This window comes from Vombatus ursinus, unplaced genomic scaffold, assembly GCF_900497805.2.
Source record: "Vombatus ursinus unplaced genomic scaffold, bare-nosed wombat genome assembly UNPS02015255.1, whole genome shotgun sequence".
NCBI lineage: Eukaryota > Metazoa > Chordata > Mammalia > Diprotodontia > Vombatidae > Vombatus > Vombatus ursinus.
In genome coordinates this window covers 24279666-24306275 of record NW_020955033.1, presented here as the reverse complement: position 1 = coordinate 24306275, position 26610 = coordinate 24279666, and the positions used below count along the sequence as shown (strand labels likewise).

The 26610-nt window shown below is 37.2% G+C and overlaps 1 protein-coding gene across 1 annotated transcript in view; it reads left to right on the top strand.

Moving 5' to 3' along the window:
- Positions 1-20849: 20849 nt before the first annotated feature.
- The window catches only part of LOC114031944 (DNA endonuclease RBBP8-like), a 122035-nt gene continuing 116274 nt past the window's right edge, over positions 20850-26610 (top strand). Inside the window, exon 1 of the mRNA XM_027847164.1 lies at positions 20850-21012. The gene's annotated coding sequence lies outside the window, so the exon portion shown is untranslated. The remainder of the gene's footprint in view (positions 21013-26610) is intronic.

Sequence of the window (26610 nt, the reverse complement as noted above, 5' to 3'; positions counted from 1 at the left end):
GTAACAGCAACATTGTGCGATGATAAACTTTGATAAACTTGGCTCTTCTCAGAAATACAATGAATGAATGAATGTTGAAAACTAAAAAATTAAAATTAAAATAAATTTTAAAAATAAAATGGAGAAAAAAATAAATTTAAAAATGAATACCATAAAAAGATGAAAAAATAGAGAAGTTAATAATAATAATAACAATAATAATAACTAACACTTATATAGCACCTACTATGTGCCAGGCTTTGGGTTGTGCTTTATAATTATTATCTCATTTGATCCTTGAGACAACCCTGGGAGGTGGGTGTTATTATTATCTTCATTTCACAGATGAGGAAACAGAGACACAGAGGTTAAGTGACTTGCCCAGGATCACACAGCTAATAAGTCTCTGAGGACAGATTTGGCCTCAGGTCTTCCTGGCTCCAGGCCCAGCACTCTATCCAGTGTGCCACCTAGCTGCCTCAAAGACAAGTGACTTGTTCAAGGTCTCGCAGTTAGGAAATAGTAAAGCCACCATTAGAAATCAGGTCCCTTTGTTCCAAGTGGTTTTATTCTTTATACTGAATCTCACTGCCTTTCAATGGCCCAAGCTTGTCCCTATCATGATCTTTTTAACATCAATATTCTTCCGGTGATGCTAATGAAATGCCACATCTCCTAAGGAAATAAAACTGCAGGGTTAGCCAAAGGGCAATTAAAGAGACAAGCGGGCCATGTAAACTGGCTGTAATGTATTACTAAAGATAAATGGCATGAAAAAGTGAAATAAAAGATACCACACTAAAAGATGTAAGAAAGACATAGGCTTATAGATCTAACCCTGTAAGGGATCTCAGAGGTCATCCAGTTCAACCTCTTCAGTTTAGAGATGAGAAAACTTGAGTTTGCAAGAAAGACCATTGAAAATCATTACTCTCCAAAAAGAAAATAATTACTCACAGCAACATATAATACTTATAGTAATGGTTAACATTTATATAGCCCTAACTATGTTACAGGCACTGTGCTAATCGCTTTGTAATTATTATCTCATTGTATCCTCCCAACTACCCTGAGAAGTAGGGGTTATTATTATTCCCATTTAACAGATGAGGAAACTGAGGCAAACAGAGTGACTTGCCCAGGGTCCCACAGCTATTAAGTGTCTGAAGTCACATTTGAACTCAGTTCTTTCTGACTGTAGGCCCAATGCGCTATCCACTGCACCACTTAGTTGCAATGGTATTGTCAGCAGGTGTCTTCCCACACTTGGAAATTACTGAATTTTAGCTTAAGAAGGTCATTGTATTGAGCCATAAGTTTACTGATACTTTGTACTGATTATTGGTAAAATAATACAAATTTTCAGGTAGGTCAACTATATTGAACTGTATCATAAGTGCCTGAATTCTAGGTCTTTTCTTTCCTTAATTTTGTTAAAAATTATTCAGGAATTACTTTAAATACTTAAAATTAATTTGAACATGAATCAATTTTGTCTGCATGTCTACTGTGCAAGGTGATTCTGAGGATAAATGTGATATTTATAATTCCCTTAGCACAGTGCCTGACATGTAGTAGATGCTATATAAATGCTAATTCCCTTCTTCTGCATGCAGATTGCATGAAAATCATGGTTTGCATTGCAATATTTTTTCCACATTGCTTATTTTTTCATGACCACTTCACTAAAAATTATGGAAATGAAATGAAACTAGAAGAGTTTCTCCCACAACAAATGTGTATCGGAAATGTGAATAAGAAATAAAATTGCATTGAACAAATATAATAAGTACCAATTTACCTTGCTTTCATCTTTTTGTCCCAGTAAAGAGTGAAAAATAGACGGGGTAGAGAAAAACTTAGACCACATATAGACAGACAAGGACAAAGAGAAAGATAAATGAGAGCTCAGTAGTTCCTCCCTCCCTGGACCATATAGGCCATCACTTTCCATAATCCCAATCTAACTGGGCTTCTGCTAACCCACTACCCAAAAATCTGACTCATTGTCAGGCAACACTAACCCACCATATGACAACAAACTCTGATAAATACTGTAATATGTTGGCATAGGTTTTAACCCCCATTAGTCTCTATATAAGAAAAACCACAAAGGGGGAGAGGACACATATGAGCACACAACTGAAGCAACAAAGAGTAAATATATGCTATCCTTTTTTCTACTGCATCACATGTATTTTATTTCCTCTCTATTGTTATGATTTTTCCTGTTTTTTTTTATTTTACTAGTTGTTTTTCTCTCTTTAAAAAAATTAGTTAATGGTTTGTCAGTCTTATTGGCTGACAATAAGAAGAAAAAAACAGTTTTATTAATTCAATGTCTTTTTATTTCAATTTTACCTCCTTTTTATTTCTCAGAATTCCTATTTTTTAGTTTATTTTTCAAAATTTCTTGTTTTTCTAGGTTTTTTAGTTGCATGGTTATTTCATGGAGCTTTTCTCTCTGTTTTTGATGAATGTTTATAGATATAAAATTTTCCATAACGACTATTTAGTTTTTTCCCACAGGTTTTGGTATGTTGTTAGATTGTTGCCAAAATTACCTATTGTTTCTATGATTTGTTCTTTAACATTACATTTAGTCGGGGCAGCTAGGTGGTACAGTGGATAGAGCATGAGCCCTGAAGTCAGGAGGACCTGAGTTCAAATCTGACCTCAGACCAAACACTTGACACTTACTAGCTGTGTGACCCTGGGCAAGTCATTTAACCCCAATTGCCTCACAAAAAAAAAATTAAATTTAGTCTCTTTTAAAGTCTGAATTCTTTATTCAACCTTTATTAATTAAAATTTTATTGCATCGTAATTAGTAAAGGATTTGTATAGTATCTGCCTTGTTGGATTTTCATATTTTTTATAACTAAGAACTCAGTCAATTTTTGTAAAGGTGCCATGCATAGCTGAGAAAAACTCATATTAAGTTTTCTGGGTGAATTCATTGCATTCATATTGACAGTTATTGTTATTGAGTGTGTTTTTTCCTTCCATCATATTCCTATTGTGGTGTCATTTCCTCTTCCCCCACTGGGCCCTTCTTTATGAAGAAAAATTAGGTGGGAAAAAAAGAGAATGGGATAAAAACTAATAACCTATCATGGGAGAGATCTGATGCCCCTCTTCTGGCTTTCCTTTCTTTTCTTTTCTTTTCTTTTTAAATAATATTTTTTTCTAATTACATGTAAAGATAAATTTTAACACTTATTTAAATTTTTGAGTTGCAAATTTTCTCCTTCCCTCCCTCATGTCCCCTCTCCCTAAGACAATAAGCAATTTAATATAAGTGCAATTTAATATACATGCAATCATGTATAACGTATTTCCATATTAGTCATGTTGTGAAAGAAGAAACAGACCAAAAAAAAAAAAACCCTCACAAAATACATAAAATGAAAATAATATACTTTGATCTTCATTCAGATTCCATCAGTTCTTTCTCTGGATGTGAATAGCATTTTTCTTCATAAGTCCTCTGGAATTGTCTTGGATTATTGTATTGCTGGGAATAGCTAAGTCATACCATGGTTGGTCACCATTCAATGTTGCTGTTACTATGTATAATGTTCTGATTCTACTCACTTCACTTTGTATCAGTTCATGTAATTCCAGGTTTTTCTAAAATCTGCCTGCTCATCATTTCTTATAGCACTATAGTATTCCATTACATTCATATACCACAATTTATTCAGCCTTTTCCCAATTGATGCATATCCCCTCAATTTCCAGTTCTTTCTGGCCTTCCTTTCTTCACACAGACCAGATCCCAGATACTAGGTCTTATCCTTTCTCTCCTTGTAATTCCTCCGTCATAATTAGTGCTCCTCTCCTGGCAGGAATCAAAGTCTCCCTTGGAAAAGGGCTAGTGGAGATGTTAGAGATATCTATCCATACCTTCCCATATGAATCTAGACAGACTCAAGTGGGCAAAAACAATTTACATGGGCAACACATACACACCCTACATATATGATAGGTATGGCCAAGGCAGGTACAAAGAGTGGCTCATGCTTCCAGTGCTAAAGGTCGGGGGGACAATTGATGTCTTCACATCACTCGCACTGACCTTGGACTCTAGCCTTTGCTAGGTGCTGATCCACTTGTGGCCAGCTGCTGGATCCTTCTCTAATGGTTGTTACATGGCTCTTTGACTATCTATCATCCACTTCATCCTTAGCTTCTAGTCCAACTGAAATCCTCAATAGTTTTGTTTTCCAAGTAGAACTTAGTACACAAACAATAAGGACTATCCTTTTCTTTCTCCAAAGAGCAGACTACATCAAGAAAATCTCTCTCTAGAAGATCCAGATTCTAGAGCTCTAAAACTTGGAAATGTTCCTACTTAGGAGTTAACTACAAGGTGATTCTCAAAAGTTCTCCTTTCCTGGTAAAAGACTAGATCCCAGGATCATGCTGTCTAGAGAATTCACAATCCCCTGTCCTCTGCACACAAGGTTGAGGTTCAGGAAACAATGTCCTTGAATTCCCCCTCTCAGGCTATGTGCAAGTCTCCCACGGTCATGTGCGTCTGCCACAAGTAAAATATTGTTTGTTTGTTGAATTTGTATAATCTTGCATTCGCAGATGAGTATAATCTCTAGGCCCACTAGTTGTGGTAGATCTGGACCCTTAGAAAAGATTCTTAATTATGAGATTGTCTAAAAACTGTGCTACTTGTATTTTTCTAATTTTGTCTAGTGCAAGGTATTGGGGAAGACACTAAAAAGGATAGTGCTTGAACCTCCCCAAGGCACCAAAGTTACGCAGAATAGGAATTTGGACCAATGAGCCAAGAACATCCCAGATTGTTTTCTGTGGACAATTCAGGGAATGTGTAAAGGAAATGAATCAGAGCAATCGCTAATCTAAGTCCTTTAAACACAGTATAAGTATATTGATCATTTGTGAGTAATTAGAATTCAGATCACCCATTGTGGAATGGGGAGACAGTATGCTGGGGTCAGATATTTGAAAGTTTATTATGTGGAAGAGGCAGTTAAATGGCACAGTGGATAGAGTGCTGGGCCTAAAATCAGGAAGACTCATCTATCAGAGTTCAAATCTGGCCTCAGCATTTTCTAGTTGTATGACCCTGGGCAAGTCATTTGACCCTGTTTGCCTCAGTTCCTCATCTGTAAAATGAGCTGGAGAAGAAAATAGCAAACCAGTATCTTTGCTAAGAAAACCCCCAATGGGGTCATGAACAGTAGGATATGACTTAAGTGACTGTACAACAAATCATGTGGAAGAGGGATTAGATTTATTGTACTTGGCCCCAAAAGGCAGAATTAGAACTAACTGGTGAAAACTACTCATAGATAAGTTTCTACACAATATAAGGAAGTACTATGCCAAAATAGAATAGTCTACCTAAGGAGATAGAGAATTCTTCAATACTAGAAGACTTTTGACAGAGATTGAATAACCACTTGTTAGGGAGTTAACTAGATGACCTTTGAGATCTCAGTCTGAGACTGCTTTTTTAAATGAGAATAGGAAGGGAAAGGGGAAAAGAGTTGGGAAGGTGATTTAGAGTCCCAATTCCTAATGGCCTAGGACCCAAAGTGCCTAGAGGTTCTTGTTTTGTAATTCCCATTTTTAACTCCCTTTCTCCTGATAAATATTTATTCCCTAGCCGATTTCCTTAGGGCTTTCTTTCTTTCATTCTTTCCTTTTCATGTCAGCCTTCATTCCTGTGCTTCTTCAAAGGGAGAGGAATTTTTGTCTCACAGTCCAACTTCAACAAACATTTATTGTGGTTTTTTTTTTTCTTTTTCAAAGGGAGAAGGGAGAAGGGAGAGAGAACAATAAATTTTTCGTAATAAATACTTTTTAAAACAAAAAAAAATATATTGAGATCCTATTGCTAACATTGTAGACAGCATACTATACTAGGATTCAGGAAGACCTGAATTGAAATTTTGGCCCAGACACTTACAACAATACAACTTTTGCTAAGCTCTCTCAGTATCAGTTTCCTCATTTGTAAAATGTGGTTGATAATAGTAATGGCTTTTGTCAGATCACATAAGATAATGTGTATTTTGCTAACCTTCAAGCACCATATTGTCATCATTAATTAATTAGTTAATTAATTTAGTAGTATTACTCTGGATATAGAAAGGACAGGTCATTTTCACTGGCTGTCACCTATGCCTAAAATTCTCTCCCTCTTCTTATCTCTACCTCCTGCCTTCCCTGGCTTCTTTCAAGTCCCAGGTAATATCCCACTTTCTATAGGAAGCCTTTCTGGATCCCCCTTAATTCTAATGCCTTCCCTTTGTTGATTATCCCCAATTTACCCTGTATATATTCTTGTTTGTACCTAGTTGTTTGTATGACTGACTGTGCTGAGAATGAATACAATCTAGTACGGCAGGAATAAAACATGCTTACAAATAAATACAACAGCATAGATCAGGATGCATAAGAGCACCATGCTAAGAGCATTCGATATAGTTGTGCTGCCTCTGGCATAAACCAAAACTCATCTTGAGAATACTTGTGGCAATGGGGAAGAATCTCACGACCTAACTATCTCACTGGACTATTTGTGTGGAAAGTGCTTTGCAAACTTTTAAGTGCTATCTAGATGGGAGTTGTTATGTTTATGCTCAGGTCAGATATATGTAATTTCATCAGTGTAGAGAATTCTCTGTGAGGAAACACTGTTCTACAATTTATTTTTGTTGCTGTTGCTCAGTCTTTTCAGTTGTATCCAACCCCTCATGACCCTGTTTTGGGTTTTCTTGGCAAAGATACTGGAGTGGTTTGCCATTTTTACAGATGAGGAAACTAAGACTAACAGGGTTAAGTGACTTGCCTAGGGTCACACAGTAAGTGTCTGAGGGCAGATTTGAACTTGGTCTTTCTGACTCCAGACCTGGTGCTCCATCCACTGCACCACCCAGCTGACCCTCTACAATTTATATTCTTAGAGAAATTAAATGATTTGCCCAGTATCACACAGCCAGTACATGTCAGAAGTAGAACCAGGTTTTCCTAACTTTGAGATTACCTTGCTTTCTTTACTATTATGATTACCACCAGAAAGTCCTGTATAAAGTCCTAAAGCACAAGTCTGCCATGTCATCCTCCAACTCAATGACCTCCAGTGGTTCCCAATTGCCCGCAGGATCACATTCATAATCCTATGTTTGGCATTCAAAGCCCCTCATAACCTAGCCCCTTCCTACTTTTCCAGTCCTCTCCAAGGACTGTTTGACCCAGTGACACGGGCCTTCTTGCTGTTCCAAGAAGAGCCTCCATCTCTCAGCCCCAGGCATTCTCTCTGGCTGTCCCCCATGCCTGCAATGCTCTCCCTCCTCAACTCTATCTATATCAGCAAGGTTTCTTGGCTTCCTCTAAGTCCCAACTAAAATTCCATCTTTTACAGGAAGCCTTTACCAGCCCCTCTTAATTTGACTGCCTTCTCTCTGTTGTTTCCTATTTACCCCACATATAGTTTGCTTTGTATATATTTGTTTGCCTGTTGTCTCCCCCATTAAACTCCTTGAAGGCAGGGATTATCTTTCACCTGTTTTTGTATTCCCAGTATTTAACACAGAGCCTGGCATATGTGCCAGGCACTTAATAAATATTTACTGATAGGTCATTCTGATTATTTCCTGAAATTTGTGCTTTGATGGGTTTATACTTCAAATATTTCCTTTAAATAAAGCTAGTTCCCCTTTATGATCAGTTTGTACTACTTCACAGCATTATTTTTGTCCATTAAATCTTCAGGGTGAGACATTTTTAAGGAGTTTGGGGAGGGTGGGCCCATTATCTTAATTTATTAGTCAAAATACTGATTAGCTTTTAATGGCTCTAGAGAGGTGTGTGGCAACCCTTTGCTATGAATACCTGTTGGTAGGAATGTTTGTTCAGTTTTTCTGCAAAAGCAAGCCTGTACTTGCACCAAATTGATTGCTTTCTACATGTGCTCAATGCGTCCTTCTGATGTTTTTTCATGATGGGAATTGTCTGCTAATGTTGACTAAATTGGCAACGGTTTCTAAATATACACTAGTAGCTTACTTTAATCAAATCCTGAAAAATAACCAAATTAGTTCTTTTGGTTAAGCTAAGAAAGCAGAAGTGTTATAGTAAGCAGCCTCAAAAAAGAATGTAAACTCCTGGAGGGCAAGAATTGGTTATTTGTTTTTTTAATCTTTGTCTCTATAGCAGAGTAATAAGAACATAGTAGGCTCTCAATAAATGCTTGTTAAATTAAATTGAATCTAGTTTACATGTAAGTAAAACTTTTTTTTAAGTTTATTTTTGGTTGGACCCTTAATTTCAATTGCATATAAAACTCCAGAGAAATGGACTCCCATTGCCAAAGAAGATCTATAAATGTCCTACAATTTAAGAGCTACCTGGGGCACTGAGTAGTAAGGTGATTAGCCCATAGTCACATGCCAGCATATAACAGGGGCTGGTTTTGAACCTAGGTCTTCTTGCCAGGAGGAGCCAGGCTCTGATCCATTTTGCCACATTGCCTCTCAAAACCTTAAAAGGTCATCAGATAAGTTTTGAGTTTTTTAATTTGTCACAATCAAAGTAAATTTTTAAAGTGAAAAAGACATTAATAATAGTGTTTGAGGACATCAAGGTTAATAGTAAAGAGAAATCAATACAATATGGACCACTTAAAATTAAGAAAACGCCTTTAAGTGTATCAAATCCTTTTTTTTCATATTTATTACACTTATTCCAAATTAGCATGAAAAAGATATGATTTACACTACAGGAGACCCAGGACACCCTCTCTTCTCCCTCTATACTACTTCATTTGCTGTTCCATGAACAAAACACCCTATCTCTCTGCTCTGGGCATTTCCTCTGACTGCCCCTTGCTGGGAATGTTTTCCCTCCTCCTTTCCCTGGCTTCCTGCAAGTCCCAAATGAAACACTACCTTCTATAGGAAGCCTTTCCCAATCCTTCCTAATCCCAGTGCCTTCCTTTTATTTCCTATTTATCTTATATATAGCTTGTCTGTGCATATTTGTTTACTTATTATTTCCTCCATTAGATTGTGATTGCCTTTTGCCTTTCTTTGTATCCCCAGGACTTAGCACAATGCCTGGCACATAGTAGGTGCTTAATAAATGCTTACTGACTGACTGAAATAGCCCCATAGGTTGATGTGAGCTCTTTGTGCCATAGGAGACAAGAGCACAGGGTACAGCAGAAAGAACACTGGTTCTGGAGTTAGAGGGTCTGGATTCAAATCCTGCCTCTGACACTCCCTCTCTGAGAGTAACCTTAGAGAAGTAATTTAACCTCCATAAACCTCATTTTCCTCATCTATAAAATGAGAGCTTAGACTGGACAGCTTCTAAGCTCAAGTTCTATCATTGTGCTATAGTCAGCTTAATATACCCTAGTTGAAATCAGCCTTTATGAAAGAAGAGTTTTGTTTTGCCGGGCTTGGCTTTGTTCTGTTCTGTGACTGGAAGTTAAAAGTCCCAGATGTTGATACTAGCTTTGCCACTTCCTAGCTGTGTGACTATGGGTAAGCCACTTAGTTTCTTTGGGTCTCAATTTCCCTACGTGTAAAAATCCTAGAATATAAGATCCAGAAAGGACCTCAGAGATCATCTAGTTCTGTGGAATCAAATTCAAACAGAAAACAGGACCACTAAACAATACATAAGGATCCCCACTGGCTGGGTATTGACTTAGTTTTAAAATGCAATTTTTTTCTATGTTTTATTGTATTTTTATTTATTTTGCTAAATATTTCCCCCATTTTAGTCTGGTTCTGGTCACAGGGAGCTTGCTGGCTAAGTGTTTATGGACGCCTCTACTCTAGTTCAACCTATCCCTGAAGAATTCTCTTATATAACATTCCCAATAAGTCTTCATCCAGCTTCTGAAACATCTCTAGGGAGGGGTCTTCTCTAATAGACTTCCCAAAGCAGCTCATTCCATTTTCAGACAGCTCTGGTAGGAAGATTTTCTTTAAATAAAGTCAAAATTTTTCCCTATACTATTTCTAACATACTGTTCCTAGTTCTGCTCTCTTCTGCCTGGCAGCCCTTCAAATTCTTGAAGGCAACTACTCAGTCTTCAGGCTAAATGCCCCAAATTCCTTCAAAAGATCCTAATATGTCATGTTGTCCTGTCCTTTCATCATCCTGGTTGCCATCTTCTAGACCACCTCCAAATTGTCTATATCTTTCCTCAAATGTGGTGTTCAGAACTAATATGTACTCTAGATGTAACCTGATCAAGATACAGTAAAGGTGAATTATTACCTCCTTGCTCTGGAAATGATGTCTCTTAAGCCTAGATAACATTCTCTTTTGTAGCTTGCATATCAATAGACTCATATTGAACCAGCAGGCCAAAAACATCCCCAGATCTTTTTCATAGGGAGCTTTCATCTGGCCTATTTGCTTATTTGTGATGATGATTTTTAACTATGTGCGTCAAACTATGCATTTATCCCTATTGAGTTTCTTAATACTTGATTTGTCTTGTTGAAATGAGAGTTTGCTCCAATTACGTACTTAAAGTCTCATAATTCTATGTCATGACCCTTCTCTCTTTCAGCCTCTATTATAGGTTTTATGAGTAGTGGAAGTCAACAATTTATTAACAAGTTATGCTCTTAGAGGCTGCAATTTGTTGGAAACATAATACTTCTCCTCCACCAAAACAATGATTTGGTCTTCAAGCCATGCTACAAAAGTGCTATTTAATGTATAATGTACATGAAGTACAGAGCTGTGGTGCTAGGAAGTAGACATTAGCTTAGCCAGAGGTTAGCCAGAGGAAGGGATGGAGGCTATTATCAGATAAGAAATTTAATGAGACCAGGATCTCCCTCCTTCAGGTGTAAAAATCTCCTGGTCACTTCTCACAAGATAAGTAGCTTCCCAGTCAACTTTTTAATTCTCCCTTCAGCTTCCTCTTCTGTTCCTTCCACCTCTTTCTTGCAACCAGAGATCATCCATTCATTCTACAAGTATTTATTAATGGACTACATACAATGTACCAGACACTGCGCTAGCTGCTAAGTATACAAAGACATAACAGTCCCTGCCCTGAAGGAGATGGATTTCATCAAGGGTGATGGTGGAGGGAGAACAACATATATACAGCTAAGTTTAATAAATGAATGAATAGAAAAATATTTCTTCAGTCCCTACTCTATTCCAGGCACAATATAGGCAAGATAATTTCAGGGTAGGTAATTTAAGATGGCACTTGCAACTGGGGAACCAGGATAAACTTCCTGTAGGAAGTGACATTGGACCTAAAAATGCAAAAAAAGGTAGGATTCTACAAGGCAGAGGTGAGGAAGAAGTGCATTCCAGGCACTAAAGGAAAGTCTATGCAAAGGTATAGCAATAGGAGATGGAATGTCATATATAGGCCAGTTTGGTTGGAATGTTGAGTTCAGTAAAGAGAACAGTGCACTAAGCCTGGGAATATATTCTGCAGCTGGGTTGTGAAGGGCTTTAAAAGCCAAACAGAGGAGTTTATATTCCATCCTAGAGACAACAAGGAGCCCCTGGAGCTTCCTGAGCAGGTGACTTGTCCAGATTTATGCTTTAGGAATATCAGTTTGGCAGTTCTTCGGGGGATGGATTGAAGAGGGGAGACTAGATGCAGGGAGACCAAGAAACTATTGTAAGAGTTTAATCAAAAGGTTATTAGAGCCTGAACTAAAGTTATGGTTATGCGAGTGAAGAGAAAGGGATAGTTATAATCCATATTGTGATGACTTTGCAGTTTACTGGAGGTAAGAGATAAAGAAGAAGGAAGCACCACACAGTCACCAAACCAACGTAAATGGAAGAATGGTTGTTCTCAGCAATAATAGAGAAGGTGGGAGAGAAGTACTGGGAGAAAAAAATAATAAATTCTGGCTTAGATATGTTGTGTCTAAGATGCCTACAGGATCATGGCCAGTTGGAAATGTGCAATAGGTAGCTGGGGGCCACCTCCAGTCATCCTGATCTATATCTTGCCACTGGACCCAGATGGATCCAGAGGAAAAAGTGAGGCTGGTGACTTTGCACAGCCCTCCCTCACTTAAATCCAATTCACTTGTAAGTCATGGCATCACCTTCCTGATGTCATGGTTCTCTGCAAGAACGAAGAACAAGCAACAACATCAACAATAACAACAGGTGGCTGATGATGCAGTATTGGATAGAATTCAGAAGAGAAACTCAAGCTGGAAATACAAATCTGGTAGTATTTGCATAGAGGTGATAGTTGAACCCATGGAAGTTCCTGATGAAATCACTGACACTGTGTGGAGAGAGAAGAGAATTGGGCCCAAGACAAAGACTGCGGTATAGAGAAGGAGAGAAACAAGGATGATGATCTTCCAAGAGAGACCAAGGGGCAGTTAGACAGGTAAGAGAATAACCAGGCGAGTTATCACAAAAAAACAAAGAAACATTAGCCAGGAGTAGGGAGCAGTCAATAGCATCAAATGAGAGGTCAAGAAGGCTGAAGATTGAGAAAAGGTCATGAGATTTGTCAGTTAAGAGATCTTTGGTGACTTTGGGGACAGCAGTTTTTCAGCTGAGTGATAGAAGCCAGAATGCAAGGGGCTGAGAAGTATGAGGCGAGAAAGTAAAGGCAATGAGTATAGAGAGCTTTGTCTAGCAGTTCAGTTATAAAAAGGAGGAGAGATACAGAAGGATAGCTGCTGGGTTTGTGAGTATAAATACTTCTGAATCACAAAGGGGAAGAGGCCACAGAAATTACGTAGGTCAGCTTCTACTACCTTGGATAGAAATTCTTTACAATATTTCTGATAAGTGGTCAGCCAGCCTCTGCTTAGACAAAACCAGTAAAGGGAAACTCACTGCTGCATGAAGCAGCACTGTTCACTTTTTTATTCTATACAAGTGTGTTGACAAAATTCTCCTTTTAGCCTCATCACAACCTTACTAGTTAGACATTTTTATTCCCATTTCCCAGATAGTCTCAGTTCCCAAGGTTACTTAGCAACACCAGTGCTATAAACTATATCTTCTAACTGGGTTTTCCTTTTAACTTTGGATACAATTTTCTTTCTAATGCTTGTATATAAAGTATTGCACTAATTCATGTGCAGAGAAAAATCTGACACCTCAGACAGTCCTAAACATTTCATTGTGGGATATGAGATTCTGAGTCAAAGCATAGGACAGGGTCTAGAAGGTAGAAGTGAATATTTACTAAGGTGTCAAAGGTTTAGAGATACTACTGACGAGACAATTTCTTAGGCATTGGCATCAATTTGGGAATTAAGGTGAAGGATTTTCCCATCTCGTTCTTCATCCTGATGATAATGATATCTTTGCTTTCAGCAGACACAGGTGAGAAGTGGTAGTTAGTCTGGAGGGAGGGAAGAAAGAAACTCTAATGTAGCCTGGATATGGCATGTGTAGTACCCCAATACTCTATCTCTAGACTGACATTCACTTTGCTGCTTACCACTCCCCTACTGTGTAAATCTATGTTCTAGTCACTATGCTAAGCAATTGGGGCACAAAGACAAAAATGAAAAATCATGACCCTCCAGGAGTTTAAATTCCTTCATGGGAGACAGCGTATACACACAAGTTATATATGTAGCCTGGGCTACATTCTCCAAAACCCCACTGGAACTGGAAGTTTGGGTCTTCAGAGGGAAGCTACCATATCTGTCTTCAGGGTCCTAGGGGACCCTGAGTAGTTGCGAGAGACCGTTCTCTGGTATTGTTGCTCATGAACCCCCACTAGTGAGCTTCTCCCAATAAGTAACAGTTGATATGGGTTAGCTAGTCATTTTTAATTAGCTTCTAGAAATTGTTATTTACTAAATTAGTATATTGTAAGACTTGGTACATCCCATCCCCATCCCAAAATGGGAGTATGCTCTCTTACAAGCATATACCGAGTCCAACTTAACACATGATACAACCCTCATAGATCTCTTTAGGGATGGTGTAGCTTTCTGCTGAGCTCCTTATAGAGACATAAAGCTGCATCTCCTAGCGTCTCTAGTTTGTCCTTAGCTTCTGCTGCATGCACTGCCGTCAGCTGTTCTAGAGATGCTGCCAAGACGTCAATGAAAAGTCCAAATTCTCCAACTTTACAATATTGACTATGTCCTCCTCTGAGGGAAGAAGACCCTTCTTCCTCACCCCTTCCCAAGAGATTCCCTCTTAAGGGTTTGGTTAGAACTGCTTTCTCCAGATACTTCTAGACACTTGAAAATGCCTGATTCTGAACTTGATTGTTGGTTTTATACAAGAACCAAAGGGTATGACTGAGTCTTTATTATTATTATTTCATGGCTTTAGTCCACATTTATAACAATACAATAAACTGTCTGATGGTATAGAAAATTTCTCCTACAATCACAAAATATTCACTGGCAAGTTCCTCTCCAGGAAAAAAAGGCCCTCTACCTCTCTATCACCCTTCAGCTTTATCTTGATTTAAATCTGTTTTTAATACAAGAGGAATTTGATGAGTCAGTCATCTGGGGGTGCAGTTTGTGTCCTTCATCTCTTTATTAAAAGATAAAGAGAATGTTGTGATGAAAATGCCTGATATTTTCCATTCCACCTATAATCTATTTAAAAAGTGTTACTCTGTAAGCATTTAGGTAAGAAAAAAGGTAAACAACAAATCCCATGATTTTTCTTTAAAGAAAATCCTTATTGTAAACAAGGGTATTTATCAGTCAGTAAGCAACAGTGAGCAAGGATTCACAATGGTCACTTGTTTTTTTTCTTCTAATTGGCAGGTGCTTTTTAAAACCAGTAGCACAAGTTAATATGGAGTAAGTGGGTCTTAAAACTCTCTCAGGTTTTTACAATGAGCATTTTTGATTTTATAACCAATGACTGAAATGTTATGCCACATGAAATTCTAACCAGTGAATGCAATGTATCTTTATAGGTTATTTTCTGTCCTTAGTATTTGAGAGGATTGAGATAGTATTTTCACTATCCAAGTCCTCTATTAAAAAGTGGAAGCAGTTATTGTCAATTTCAGCTCCTTTTTAGGGCTTTTACAGTAGATTCTTAGGTATAGTTCTCAATCATGGAAACATAGCAATGCAAATGCTCAAAATTTTTTGTCTGCTTTAAAAATATGGTTATTATTTACAACAGGAATTTTGTGCTAAGAATTACAAACCACAGACTCTAGCTTTACTTCATAAAGAGAGTCTAATAACAGTTGAAAAAAATTCACATCTATTTGATATTAAACTGAAACTACTACAAAAGGAACAACAAATGACCAAAAAAATGCACTAAGATTTTTGAAAATTTTAACTGAGTTGTCAGAATTTCAGTTTACTGTTTACATATTTTATGTCATATAGTTGAAACTACCATGTACAAAAAATAAATCACCTTGAACCCTAACTAAACTGCAGTCTAGGAATAAAAGCTTTATAATAAAAAAAAAAGTTTGTACCTAATAGTTACTTGAAAAAAACTGTTCATTCACCTGTCGGCCTGTAAAAAAATTTTTTCCAGAATTTATTCTAAATGATTAGCAAAAAGTTTGTTTTGTGTAGCAGGATCCTATTTTCTCCTTCCACCTTTGCTTAGGTCAGAAGGTCAATGATGTTCTTCTGCAGGTCATTGATGTGACTGCTTATCATATCATCAATTCAGCCTACTAGCTGATCTGACATGGTCTGAAACTTGTCTTGCATCTGCTGGAGAAGCGTCTGAACCAGAGTGGTCAGGGCTTGTAGTTTTGGGGTCTGTCTCCACCATAGTGCCAGCTCCTGACTTCAGTCAGTTTCCTAATTTGTCTCTCTGACTGAGTTTTTTCAATCATTTCCAACATACCTCTTTGATGCATTACTCTATGTCATCTAACAGCCTTGATCTCTTCCCCCCTACTTATGATTAACTATGTTTTTCTTTTATGTTTTTGATTGATTGAATAGGATTGAAGTAGGCCTTATTCATACCTACTTAATTCTGTTTGTCCAGACCCTCTGAAATTAGTCAGGTAGGGGTATGAAACAGCCCTCTTCCATATATATTTGTATATTAAATAGTTTATTATTTTCTATTTTATTTGTATGTATATTTTGTATATTATTTCAGTTTATTATTTGTTTATTAAATAGTTTAGTATATTAGTTTGTATATTAAATAATTTGTATAAATATATGTATGTGTATGTGTATATATACTTGTTGGAATTTCATTGGCACAGTGTGCTCTGGGGTGAGGAAATTCTTTGTAGCAAAATAAGGTTTGCCGGTTATCTTCAACTTAGAAAACATTGAGAGGTTAGGAGACTCACCCAGGGTCACACAGTCAGTCTATATCAGATGTAAGACCTAATCCCAGTTTTCCTGGGTTCCATGCCAGCCATTCATTCACTATGCCTTGAAAAAATAAATACAAAGTAATTTTCAAGAAAAAAATAAATACAAAGTAATTTTCAAGAGCAAGTAGGAGAATCATGAAAGACTTTATGAGGTGGTATTTAAACTGAACACTGAAATAAACTCGAGATCCTAAGAGGCAGAGGTCAGGAAGCATACCTTCCAGGAAGAAAGAGTCTGTGATGATATGAAGAGGTAAGATGGAAGTCTTGTGTGAGGAACAGCAAGAAAACCTATTTGGATAGACTTTAGTGTCTGAAGGAAAGTATTTTGTATTGTCTAATTTGGAGGGAAAGGTAGTTTTGAGTCACTTTGTGAAGGGCCAAAGCGGAGTTTGTGTTTGCTCCTGGAGTTTATTGAAGAGGGGAGTCACATGGCCAGACTCCTATACATTCTAATATTTTAATTTAATTGCAGGTATCTAGTTTCTATTTTTCATTATTTCTAAGCTAAATACCAGAGGTGTAAAGGGTTACCCAGGAAGCCACTAAATTGTTTCCTTCTACAAAAGACAAGTACAATACATGCATCCTAGATTTTCCATGCAGCCCCTATTTTAAGAAAAGAAAGTCTATTCCACAAAAAGTCTTGGAAAAAGTGACAGCCTTTGTTCAGGACATGTATAGTTGTGTTCTCTGTCAAGGTAAGCTATCAGTAATCAGTAATGAGGTATTTAATATAAGGCTAATTTTAGAAGTTTATCAAAATGGAAGTTTGATGGGCAGCCTCCATGGGGAAGAATCTCAATTTTCCAACTGGCCTCCTACATTGCTAATCAGAGGACACACCTTAGCTTTGGAATCACCAAACCACTTCCTGAGGCAACTTTTCTTTTCTGTCAACTTTAGTACCAAGCTAATAGTTCAGCCCAGCCCAGCTAAATGCTATCTGTCTGGTGATAATGATATCATCCAGAACTGATGTCTGCAGGCAAAGGGAGGAGTCACTCAGCATTACCACAAGACTGGTTTTCCTTCTTCAAGTTACCTCCTGTTTTCAAAATCTTTCTGTACCTGGAATCCAAACAGCATTAAGGATAATTTTGTAGGACAATTTCTATAGATTTTTATTCTTCAGAGAAGTGTTTTTTATTGACCTAGTCAATTCAAAATACTTTCACTCTGGTAGTTTTAATTATAGCTCCATTCATGTGTAATGTATATAGTTCTTTGTAAAAACAAGTTCTTAGATTTGAGACTTCTGTAAAATTACTGACTTTGATTCCAACAAAAGACAACTATGGTAATTTTTGCAACCTTGCTACTGGACTGGCTTTAATTGTGGGGACCATATATAAATGCAATTCCATTCAGTTTAATAAATATTTAAGATGGAATATTGGAGGCAGCTGGCACCTGGGTGTATGTTGTTTACTCTGTGTCACCTTGGGCAAATTACTTAGCCACCTTGGGCAAATTATTTAGCTTCCTTGGGTTTCAGTTTCTTCATCTATAAAATGAGGGGGAAGGGGAATTGACTAGATGGTCACCCTTGGCTTGTTTCCTTGAGTCTAAAATGAAGGGTTAAGACTAAGTGGCTAAAATTTTGCTTCCAGCTATAAATATATGTTCACATGATTGTCCCTACTCCATTAGAGTTTCCATTATTAAAGAGACAGGACATAAGAACATAAATTTGTAGATATATTTTATTGGATGCTGTTATTTTATTTCTTGGGAGAATGTAAGAGATGGAAAATGGAAAGAAGAAAGAAAATCAAATAAAGGAACAATTGATTGGTGATAGAAGGAGGAAGAAGTATAAATTCATTAGGGATTGAAATTAGACCTGTAATTTCATTAGTAAAGGAAACTCTCAAGTAAGGAAATTTCCATGTCAGTACAAGTCAGCACCTTCTCTGCAAAACACAGTTATCTCTTCCACATCGTGACTTTCCCCATTGCAGTTTCGATATATGGTGGGTTGTAGTAAGAAATTAAATGGAAATTTTGGAGGAGTCTTGAGGAAGCCACAGATGATACGTGAAGAACAGCGTAAGACACAGAAGAATAGCTAAGACAGAAAAAGTTTAGAAACTCGGAAATGCATAAAATATATGTACAGCATTGTATAATATCAATATATTTTATCTTTTAAGGTACTGTAAGCACTCCATAAAAGAAAAAGAAAAAATTCAGAAAGAAGGAAGTTCTTCTCTGGTACAAAAGGAGGGCCAAAAGATTTTATGTGAATTTTCCAGATTGTGGGGAGTTCCACAACACTAACCCCTGCATGTGGAAGGGATAACTGCAGAATCTTAGAGAGGTACCCAGAGCACTGAAGGGTTAAACAAATTGTACAGGGTCACACAGTTGGTATCTGCCATTAGCTCAACTTGAGCCCAGCTATTTCTGACTTCAAGGTCAGTTGGCTATCCATGGTGTCATGCTGTCTCTTTATACATGTAATACCAGGGTAATTATGCCAGGATAAAAACTAGATTTAAAGTGGACTTCTTCCAAAAATACAAATTTAATCATTTTTTATCATGAATATTAATGGGAACATTTTTGAGTTCTTGATTTCTTATGTATAAAGCTTAAAATAATATGTTCTAACATCCCACTCTTTTCCTGTTTCTGTTTTCCAGTATGTATCCACCATGCATCACTAGTGAGGTCAGCAAGGCAGTTACTCTGAATTTAACAGGTTATAAAGGACTTAGGAAACATATATCAACCCAGAAGCTCTTCCAGGACAGTCACCTTCCTAGTGGTTATTGTTTTATTTTAAGTCAGGGACAGCAAAACACTTAGAGCTGGTGAGTGAAGGTGAGGTTTATATTGGGTTCTCCTTGCAGAAAGAGCATTCTCTAGTTAGACTCACATGAACCTCCACTAGTGAAATGCCTAATTATGAAGATGACCTAGAGTAGAGGTTATTAATGTGGCATCTATGAACTTTCAAAAAATATTTTGATAACTATATTTCAATATATTCATTTGTTTTGTAATGCTATGTATTTTATTTCATGCATTTAAAAAACATGATGCTGAGGAACAGTCCATAGGCAGGGGTATGCTGACAAATGTTTCACAGGCACCTGGGGGAGGGGGGGAATGTAAAAAACACTTTTAAGTTTCATCAGCATTATTAACATTTCTTTCACTTTTTTTGAATCTAGAAATCAACAAGTATTAAGTCTTAATTTTTGAGGTGTAAATGCTAAAGGTAATAATCAGCTGTCTCCTCCAGTTTAATTAAACTCCTGCACACCCCTAGCTTCACTGGACTGACCAAAGGGTTCCCAACAAAAAAAGATTAAGAACCTCAGACCTAGAGGGATTCTTGATGGCTATGCCAGCAGGGAACACAATCTAGCAAGACCTACCTATCAAGCTGGGACAACTTCAAGTAGGGGTCTGGCAAATAGGATCTGTTCAAGTAGGTAGCCTTGGTAATTTTCAGCCTAACTAGATTTTCAGAGCCTCATCATCAGAAAGCTGCCCACCAGGTAGTGAACATTTTTGGGACATCCTGTATGTGTTTTACATAGTTTTTACGTATCCTATGGGATACATATAACTTGACACCCACCACCACCACACACACAGGGTGTCCCAAAAGTTTTGTGCAGTTTTAAGCTTTAAATTCTTGCCTAGAATGCAAAAATTTTGCCAGTATGGATCTTATAGAACATGGAGGCCATATGAGAAGACAAGGAAGATTACACATATCTGTAAGTGTTGATCACTTGGAACTCCACTTCCACAACTGTTTCTAGGTCATTTGGATATTAGAGACTTTAGGAATTAAATAGATTTGAGTTTTCTCACATCTACTGGGGTGGGAAGAGGGGTTGCTATGATTTGGAATTCCTATGCAAAGGAACCAAAATAGAAGCCAGCTGGGAGGAAGAGGAAGAACAACTGAAGGCTCCTGGGTGGACCAGATCTCTCCCTACGAGGCTGGGCTAGAACCAAATATGCCACAAGGGGGACAAGAATGGAGGCAGGAAAGTAAGTCATTCATTTTGCTGAAAGTTTTTTTCTCTCTCTCTAAATTTTGGAGTACCTATTTCTGGGGACTCTAATCACCTCAGAGCTGTAGACTGTTTTTAAATGTCATCTACCCCAGAGGCTGTAGACCACTAGCTTTAACTAAAATAAAAGGAGTTTACAACAATGGGGATATTGCCCTACTTGACATAGCTCTATCTCTCCCTCTCCCTCCTTCTCTCAGTGAATTGTTTTGCTGGAGGCTACAACATTCTAGCTGAGGAGTTTGCTGGGAGTGGACTGGGAGGCGTGAATAATTCACCATCTATGAAGCTGAGCTGAGCTGAGCCGCTGCAGCATGTTGGGCTAACCTTTGATGCAGACTGGTTGAACAGGTTCTGGGTTTCCTGAAGAACCAGTCTGACTGGCCTGTTATGCCAACAAATTCTGGTATGAGTCCATGTTCCACAGACTGTAGAAACCTGCCCAGCCAGTTAAATGAAAGGCATATTAGGTTATCCACTGCAAGCTGAATATATCTTAGATGCAGGAGACCTGCGCACAGCAGGAGTTTCTTAGCATTCTCTAGTGTGGTCCAGAGTGGTGGCTTCCTCCACTGATTTTATGTTTAAAGTTTATAGTTTCAGGGAAAGTCAGTAAAGCATTCTCTACCCTTGACCAAGAGCAGAAATTTTCTAAATAAAAACTGAAGGGTAAGTTCATTTATTTTCTATATTTCTCTATTTTCTGTGCATTCTGAAAAAAGTTTATGAAATTATACTTAAACATAGTGTTTGACATAATGCACTAATTTTTTTTCCTTAAATTGAAGCAGGCTAAATATTAATATTTTTATAACAAAAATACTAGATCTTGTATATATTTGATTAGCTTAAATTAAGGCAATTTGGTATAGAATGGACTTTTTGTTTTTTGCTATAATCTTACAGAGCTGTCATTTTAATTGATCTGGAGAGAACAAGTTCATTAACGTTCAACATCTAATGTTTAACCTTAAGAAGTTACCCATTTCTCTGATAAGGATATGTAACTATAAGTATGTCCACAGGACATATGCATGAATATGTTCCTATTAAATCCAAACTATCACAGCAATAATTTCAAAAAATGTTTACAGCAGAAAAAAAATGTTGGTTTACTTGTGAATCATAAGCACACCTACAAGAACAGTTGTTCCTAGTTAGAAAAATTAAAGAGTGTGGAAAAACAAAGGCTGTGGAATCTGGTAACTGATTAACTATTAGAACTCAAAAGCACTTGCTGAGCTGAATAGAAAGGAATGAAGACAGGTTTTGTCATGCCTGTTAGGTCTGAAAAACTCTTTAGATTAAAAAAAAATGAATCTTTTTGTCAACTGTATTATAGTTAAGACTTATCCTGTTCCCTCTTCCCTTTTATAGCAGCCAGTTTGTTTAGTAGATATTGTCACTATTCAGTAAACTAACAGTTACCATTCTTTACTTTATTTTGATTTAGTGAATGGTAGAGTTCTTTCTCCCCTAGCCATTTATATGAAACAGGATTGAATATCTTCAATGGTTTATGAATTGATCAAAGAATCTGAAGTCCTACAACATGTAGTATTTAAGCAAAGTATTGTCTAGATGTGAAGGAAACAGTTACCTTTAGTATGTCTTGGCAGGACCTTGACTCAAATTGGAGATCATTAAATACCTCTTGTTCTCCCTGTATGGAAGGGATGTTCTCTACTATTAAGGGGACAACAAAGAGATCTCATTTGTAAGGTCTTTAAAATGAACATGTTGTTTAGGTACGAGATACTTCCATTTCTGGAGAGGAAACCTTTGGTTACCATTTAGTCTTCTAATTCTATATATGACTTTTGAGAAACTAACTTCTCAAAAGACACTACATTTTGTTTTGTTTTTTAATTTTGGAGACAATGGGGGTTACGTGACTTGCCCAGGGTCCCACAGCTAGCTAGTAAGTGTCTGAGTCTGGATTTGAACTCAAGTTCTCCTGCCTCCAGGGCTGGTGCTCTACCCACTGCGCCACCTAGCGGCCCTAGACATTATGTTTTGTCTACAAAATGCCAAATGAACTGGTGAATTCAGTTAGAAAAAAAAATCAATTCAATGAAAATTTTTCTTCATTGAAATTTTGGTCATATGGATGAAAATTTCTAATTGACGGAATTTTTCACTTTTCAATTCACTATAATAACACTTGTCTAGAATGTGTGGATCACCACAGAGTACCCTGGTTTGGGTGCTTTTTGCAGAAAGTAATTTAATTCCTTAGAATATGCTCTATTAAGCAATATAGTGACATTGTGTCTAAAACACTACTTAAAATAATAGATTTTGAGCTGGATAAGATCTTGAAGGTCATTTATTTTAGCTGCCTCATCTTCCAGAAGGGGAAACTGAAGTTCAGAGAGGTAAGGTGATTTACCCGAGGATACAAAATAGTAAGTACCAGAGTACTGAACCTAGGTTCTCTGGCCCCCTAACACTGCCTTCCTCATTCAGGACTACCACTTTATTCTATTTTTCATGTTTATGGTCTAAAGAATATTTGGGAACTAGCTTTGGTTTATGTTGTATCTCAGGTTTAATTTAGAGCCCAAATTTCAAATCTAAATCTTATAACTCTAAATTTTCTATAATTATTTTCATTTTTGTGATGGCATTTTTCAAATGAGAGAAACTAGGCTGTTAAAATATCTATTAATCATAGCTTGTTTAATGGTCTTTTTTATTAGTTATTTTGGAACATTTAAAATAAAATTGATGATGTAATCTTTTAAAAATACTTAAAGACGTGAGATCTCTGAATGAATCCATTGTATATGGATAGCTATGTGCATTTTATATATGTATATGTATATGTGTACACACACACACACACACACACATACACACACATGTTCCAAAATGTCTCTGCCTAGACAATTTCCCATATGAAAACATTTTTCCTTCTGCAGTTCTCCATATCTTAAAAAGTTGCATTCTCCCTAACTCAAGATTGCTTATTAATTTTTCTTCTAAAAGCACTTAGAATTTAAGCACTGCAATGCTGGAAGAGACCTTAGAGATTAACCTCTACTTCAACACCCTTATTTTATAGATGAAGAAATAATAATGACTCTGGCTTATATGGTGTTCTATAGTTTATAAAGGACTTCTTTCCCAACATCATTATGAAGTGTGTGGTGCAAATATGATTATCTTCATTTTATGTATACAGAAACTGAGGACTGCAAAACTAGTCTTGGAACCCAAGATTTCAATTCACAGTCCAGTATTTTCTCACCATCATCAACCAAGTCCTTAGAGGTTTTCCCCTTGCCCCCCATACTAATTGTTATACTAGAAGTCCAACATAAGCTTGTTATTTAAGATATATCCATAAGAATGAAAATATGTTATGTTCATTGCACTTCATAAGATAGTGGATCAGTTTGTTATCAGCTCATAGTTTTATCTGCTATTTCCATCATATATAATTATATATATAGTGCTATACAATTGTATAGCATACATACCTGTTGTTATTATTGTTGTTGAATCATTTTTCAGTCCTGTCCAATTCTTCTTCACCCCACTTGGGATTTTCTTGGCAAAGATACTGGAGTGGTTTGCCATTTCCTTCTTCAGGTCATTTTACACAGATGAGGAAACTGAGACAAATACGGTTAAGTGACTCACCTTGGGTCACATAGTTAGTAAGTGTCTGAGGCCAAATTTGAACTCAGGTCTTCATAACTATAGGTCCAGCATTGTATCCACTGTGCCACCTAGCTGCCCCAGCTTGTAATACCTACATTATTCTCAATTGATCTTCAAAAGAACCCTATAAAATACTACAGATTCTCCATTGTAAATATAAGAAAAGAGAAGCTCAGAGAGATCACGAGACTTGCCAAGGACACTGAGTTAGCTGGTAAGTAGCAGAGTCTGAAATGGAACCCACGTCACCTCACTCTAGGTTGAAGGTACTTTCTACTATTACACACTTCCCTGGCCTCCCAGTTCCTTTTTATAATGTCTTCAGTTAACCTCCTCAGGGCCTTTTACTTCTCGTAATCTAAATTTCTAATGCCATCACCTGCTGCTATCATTTTTCTTGCTTATGTAATGGGGGCAAAGAGGTGAGTATCCCATAATCTATGAGACCTTAGGCCATTTGAAGTGAGCCATCTGTTCTGAAGATCAGGGGGCCATGGAAGGGAAGACTCATCTGTTTGCCCTCATTATAACAGGAATAGTGACCTGTGATGTCATTACTACAGAGAACTCCTGGGTAAGCAAACTCTTTTTACTAAGGCAGGTCAACAAGATCATCTTTAACTCCTTACTCTCAGTCATCCCACACATACAATCAGCTGTCAATCCTTGTCATTTCTACGTCTACAGCATCATTTGCATACATTCTTTTTTCTCTATTCCCAATACACAGCCTTAATGCAGGCCCTCACCATCTCTTTCTAGTTGGTCTTCCCGCCTCAGGTCTCTCTTCATTCCAATCCTTCCTCTAGACAGCCACCAAAGTGATTTTCCTAATGCACAACTGCAGTGGCCACACCCCAGTAAAACTATCTCAACAGACAGGCTAAATCAGATGGAGGGTAACTGACAAGTCCTAAACCCATTGGTGAGCTAGGGGGATGTCTACCCTAAGCAAGTGAAACCGTCTCCCTGTGGAATGGGTGGATGAGAACAATTTGTTCCAACAGTCATGAAGGCAGTTGAAGCAGACACTGTGGAGTGCTTAGAGAGCTTGGTCAGACATCAAAGATACCAAGGTCACCCACTGTATCACCAGGCCATAGCCAGTCATCTTGAGTTTGTCTTGCCACTAGACTTCCATGATTCTGGAAGAGAAAGTAAGGATGATGACTTTGTGCAATTCTGCCTCATTTAAATCCAATACATGAGCAAGTCAAGACATCACCCTGTGGTGTCACTAGTCCTCTTTGAAAACAAATGAAGAACAATCACAAATATAAACTCCTCCGACATTAAAGCAGTCAAAACTTGACCCCCTTTTATCTTTACAGCATTATTACACATTATTCCCCTCCACACGTTTTATGTTTTAGCCAGATTATCCTTCTTGCCATTACTCTCACATTCCATCTTCTATCTCCATGAATTTGCACTGGTTGTCTCATGCCTGGAGTGGGCTCTTTCATCTCTGACTCTTGGAATCTCTGGTTTCCTTCAGAATAGCTCAAGTGCCAACATTTACATAAGGCTCTTCCTAGTCTCCTCCAACTCTTAGTGCTTCCCCCTTATCATGTATCTGTTTTGTTGGTGTTTTGCATATAAATTTTTATGTGTCTGCCTGTGTGTGTGTGTGTGTGTGTGTGTGTGTGTGTGTGTTCATGTTGTCTCCCTATGGAAATATAAGCTCTTTGAGGACAGAGGCTGTTTCATTTTGCTGTTGTCTTTGCACTACGAGAGCTTAGTACAGTGCCTGGCACATGGTAAGACCATAATTAAGTGCTCACCAATTAACTGTTTTATTACATGCTTGAGTGCTTTGTCTAGGCATGATGATTTTAAGCTCATTTTAAGCAAACACTTCGGAAACATCATTAAACACTGTATTTGATTTGACTTACACTATTTACAATAAAGCATGGGCTTAAAACTTGAAAAGACCTTAAAGGTCATATAATTCAATCTTCACTTTACTAAAGAGAAGATTGAGGCCCAAAAAGATGATGTGACTTGTCCAAAGTCACACCGATTATAGAAAATAGAACAACTACCAAAGTCTCTTGACTTCTAATCCACTGTTTTTTCTATCATACTTCACTGCTACTCAATTTATAATTTGCAATAAAAAAGCCAAACATAAAAGGACTTAAACTTTAACTTCTGCATTTTTCACAGGAATATAAGTATGGCTAGGTCCCTATTAATACAAATAATGAATCCCCCTGAAGTGGTTGCATGTATTCCAATTTGCACTATTTGAAGTTATAATTATGTAAAATGTAGTAACTGGTTCCAGTCAATGGAAATATGCAGGATAAATTCAAATAATGTGACCACTTCAAGGGATTCATTATCTGCACTAATCTGGGATCTAGCTATATTAAAGCAACTGACTACTTCATTATGTACTTAGTAAAGAAATTGGATGGCTGCTTAACTAATAACTAAGCATTAAAAGATTTCATTATGGAAAGCATATTTGACTTCAACAAATTTGTAACTGGAAAAACTATCCAAGTCTCTTTTCCATGTCCCCAAATAAGATTTAAATCAAAGAATCTCTTGCTAAACTAAGTTTTTACTCAAGGGATAGAATTTTAC